Raw genomic sequence first — 4,941 nt, forward strand, 5'->3', positions numbered from 1 at the left:
TTTGGTGTGACGTCACCGTGAACGACGCAACTGTTTGGGTTAGAGGCAAGTGAACCGGAAGCTAGTGTGCTATGCTTATTTTTTATTTAATTACATGGATAGTGTCAATATTCATACATAATGTAGCGTAATTTCGTGAAAATGTGTATTAGCTAGATTAATATTGACGTATTTAAACTTCAGCTCAAATATATTTGATTGCCCAGTACTGTTGCCTCACATCTCCACAGTTGAAGGTTTAAATCCTGCTTCCATTTTAAGGCGGTGGGTTATGCATGTTCTCTTCAGGTCACATGGTTTTCTCCTATAGTCCAAAGACATGCACATAGGCTACTTGCTGGCTCTCAATGGACAAGACGGACAAACACGTTATGTGCCTGGTCATTGGAGACTGGAATGCTAGAGTGAGAAATTGGCAAATGTCAGCCAGCATAAACCCAGAAACAGAAACTGTCTTACATTTTATATATCCAGTGACTTCTTTACTGCTAATATACTCTACAAGCATCCAAAATGCTGTCTTTACACCAAGACATCATATGAAGTTAGCAGAAATCACTTTAGAGCTCATATTGCCTGGTCAGTGTGGTCGCATGTTCAGAAAGCACATGCCCGGTTATTTTGGCCTTTTTCTTTCTCCTCACCTTTTCCCCAGTATGAGCTTTAAACTGTTTGAGGGAAGATTTTCCTGCCCTCTGGCTGCTGCAGTTACTGGCTGCCAGTCATGAGCCCATTGCACGTCTTGCAGCTGACAGTGAGGAGGCCACTGTCTCTGCCGGCCTGCTTGCTGCTGTTCACCCCCTCAGAGCAAATCGTGGGACAGATCGTGAACCACTTCTGTGCGAGTTCTGTGAAAAGGAATAACAAGGCCATGCAACATCCAAGCTGAGGCCTGGGTCTTCCAGAGCATCCCACTGGCCTAATGAAGGCTCTGTGCACTGGAGGGAGGGACTCTCTGATCAGACTGTCAACATGAGTCAATCAAGGCATTAAATCATCCTATCACTTGTCAGCAACAACTCTACTATTCAGACATTGAAGCCCGTATCCCTTTACTGTCGGTTTTCTATTTTGTTATGGAAAATTAGACCCCACCTTGACCAAAATTCTGTTTTACGTTGCTACTTTCACAACCTGCAGTGAAAGGTGGTGTCCAGACATATGTGTAATTCTCCAGTGTGCGCATTGATGCTGCGCTGTTTTTATTTTTGAAAGTCAAAGTGACGAGAAAGACGGGCTAGGCTACTCCGAGAGGCTAAATGAGCCATATCTATGGCTAACCTTGCAGTATTGGGCGAGTCAGTCAAACCTGAATGTCTAATTTTAAGATGTATTTCCATTGCAGTTGTGCTGTGGTGATGTTTAAGTTCTGCTTTACAATACCAACAGTCGACTGCATTTTCATTTACTTTTAATGTGCTTGCACACAAATTTTGCTTCTCTATTTGGGCCATCATCCGCTATGAGCTGACTTTCTGCCATATTGACGAATAATCGAGAAGGGACATTTTAAGTTTTAAAACAGCTGTAGTATTATTTTTTTTCAAATTACCTCAATATGTATATACAGTAAGTGAATTGTCTTTGTTGTATAATGCACACGCAGAGCAATGGCTGGTCTGCTGTTTTCAGAGGACTGAGCAGAATAGGCCCCCGCTCCCCCGAAAGGGGCCTTGTTTCCTGACGACAGGATAGCCACCCGCTGCCCCCGAAGCGGGCCTTGTTTCCTGACGACAGGAGAAGCCCCCGCTCTCCTAAAACGGGTCGTGTTTCCTGACGACAGCAGTCAGCTGGCAGCCGAGCTACTGAGCCCCGTTTGTAAACAACCCATGAATGACGACGCCCCCCCCCCCCCCCCATGGAGCGCAGACAGATACCGCCGCCCATTAGTCGGCTCCCCCGTTGCCAAGAAAGGTGACATTTTACGGCGTATTTTCTCTTTTGTTTTTGTACTACAGAAAGCTTTAAATCCAAGAAACATTTAAAGTGTAATATATTTATCTTGCAGATTAAAAAAATCATAACGTATTATTTTATGTATATCTGTTGTGTTCTTAAGTCCCCTAAAAATCACAGTATACTTGAATGGCATAAAATTTCTTTTGATGGTCCTTTATGGCTTATTGGGGGTCCTGAACTCCCCGAGACCCCCTCCTATTTAACTATGGTTGTCTATTCTAGACGCGCCACTTTGTAGGGCAATGTAATACAATACCACCAGCAGACCCAGTCATTTCTGACAAGGACATTTCTGAAGGTCATTGCTGCCTACATTCTCCCTTCTATTGCCCGTTCGAGTGGCACTTATCTTGGAGGCAGCCTTACCTCAGCTTCATGTCCCAGGTCCCCATCCCACTCCAAATCACACGTTTACTTGAGTAGAGCAGGCTGGGGTCATAATCTGAGACACTACATCTGTCTCCAAGGCAACCACTGCTCTCATTCAGCAGCTTACCAAGAGAAAGCTGGCAGGAGGGAGCAGGCATAGCCAGTGTGAGATCACCGCCACGCTTCGGAAAGGAGGCCCGCTGACCCATAACAATAAGAAGGGAAAAGAAAATATGCCAACCAGCACACAGAGGTGCCCTTTTGTGGCAGTGGAGCAATTACAAATGCTACATAAAATGTATACTACAGTTTGTCTTGATTACTTTGGTGCATTTCAGGAAACATACTTTACATAAGAGCAATTCTCAAAACAGTTTATGCATATAACACAACTAGGCCTGCCACTAAAGACTATTTTTAATCTATCAAGTATTTAATCTATTGGTCGATTAATCTAAACGATTAATTTTCCTCCAGAAAATTGACTTTACCCTTTAAGTTAACTTTATTTTGACAACAACAAATTGTATGTTATTGCAGGGCTTTAGATAATGTATTCCAGATTTTCGACACTATACAGACATTATCTTCACCCACAATTCAATAAGATGATTAGTAGTATGTATAAAAATATTAAGGAGATGTATATTGTGATGCCCAAAAGTTAGTAATCTGTATAAATTTAGCGTATCCTCATGCTTACGAAATTCAGTTAGCGGAGCACGTCACTGAAGTTGTGATGAAGAAAGGGACAGATCAGCAGACACAGCATCTTTTAAAAGAGAAGAGTTGCTGTGGTGGTATTTTTTGCAGATTAAAGTATGACCTTTTTTTTAAATATAGTTTTCATTTTTATTTCAGTCCACAAATTATTTTCATTTAGTGTTCGTTTTTGTTTCAGTTTTAGTTTATGATGACATTGCGACACTGGTCCCAACAAGTCCAATGCGCACGATCATGCACACCGGCACTGTCAATGTAGAATAAGCCCAGATTTTAGCCTAAACATTTTTACACTTTTTCAGTGGAAATTCTAATGTAGCAGGCAGAAAACTTTATGGCTTTAATAATGAGTGTATTTAGTAGCTACAAGGGCAAAATATATTAAAAAGCTCTCCATACTAATTGCCAAGCTAATAAACATGAATAGAGAGGGGTTAGGGTGCCTTTGACTTCTCTGACAGCCCATCATCCAGAATAGCTCCTGTGTGTTGTCTCTTCAGGCGCTCGTGCTAAGCACTAGTGCCACTATGGTATGCCATCAAACTTTGCACAGTGTTCTAACCACCTTTTTGTTTGTGATAATTTGAACTACAGTTGTACCTCGGTTCTCGAACTTAATCCGTTCCGGACTCCGGATCGAATCCTAAAAAGTTCAAGTTCTGATCGAATTTTTCCCATAAAAAATAATGGAAAACCAATTAATTGGTTCCCGGCCCCCGAAAATTACACCTAAATATGTTTTGGTTTTTTTTAAGCATTTAAACACAAAATGAACAGGATAAAACAAGAAGAACATTTTTTTTTCTTAATGGCTGCCAAAACGATAAAGATCTTATCCCTATGTGATCAGCTGTTTCTGGTTGTTGTCATTAGTTCTCTGTATTAAGTCCGCGTTTCAGTTTGTTTCCCCAGTCCGGTCATTGGATGCGTTCGACTTGCTTACAGCGCTGGCTTAAAGCAACGCATTCTGATCCTGACGCAATGCATTACGGTTAGATGCATTGCGACCTCTCACCCGGCTGCACAAACTGGAACCGCCTCCGTGACGACACACCTTTGCCCTTATTGGCTGAAGAGTTTAGTTACACGCATGACGTTTGTATCCCAGGCAGTTCCGATGCGTAATCTGCTATTTCTCCCGAATATCACGTAAAGCAGTGAGAACTGGTTTTCAGTTAATTTACCTGGTAAAATAAAGTTTAAATAAATGACATAAATGCTCTAATAGTACACGTAAGTTAGTGTGTTAGTGTTGCACTGCTTTGTTTGGTTAATCGTCCAGCCTGTGAAGAAGGCATTCAAGTAAGAATTGCATTGTAGTATGACTAGCTCTGGAATACACCTCTTGGTGCTACTTGGACACATCATCAACTCATTTCCTGGCGCTTACAATTTATATTAGGTCAGCGTTCACGGTTCGACTTCTGATATTCAGATCGAGTTCTAGGTCAAACTGGTTTGTTCGACTTTCAAGAAATTCGAGTTCTAGTGAGTTCGAGAACCGAGGTACCACTGTACTCTCATAATTATGTAGTGATATTAAAGGGAAACATTTGTTATAATGAAGTATCTTAGAAATCATAAAGGTAATTTAATTTAAATAATTAAATTAAAATGATGCGTTTATTTAAAATATTGATGTCGACCTATTTTCAGTATCGATGTCATCAGCTATGTTGACTAATCACGGCAGTCCTAAGCGCAAGGCTATGGTTCAGCTGCAAAAGGCCCTAACTCAACCAAAGCCATTCACTCATGTTTCAAAAGCAAATAATTCTGTCGATGAATTTGTCAGTGCCACCAAAATGAAAAGTATCTTCGGCATAATTTTAACCATGAGAGTCAAAATGCTTAGATATTTTGTCAAAATGTCAGTGTAAGTATGCTCCT

The sequence above is a fragment of the Paramormyrops kingsleyae genome, chromosome 5 (assembly GCF_048594095.1).
Source record: "Paramormyrops kingsleyae isolate MSU_618 chromosome 5, PKINGS_0.4, whole genome shotgun sequence".
Classification (NCBI taxonomy): Eukaryota; Metazoa; Chordata; class Actinopteri; order Osteoglossiformes; family Mormyridae; genus Paramormyrops; species Paramormyrops kingsleyae.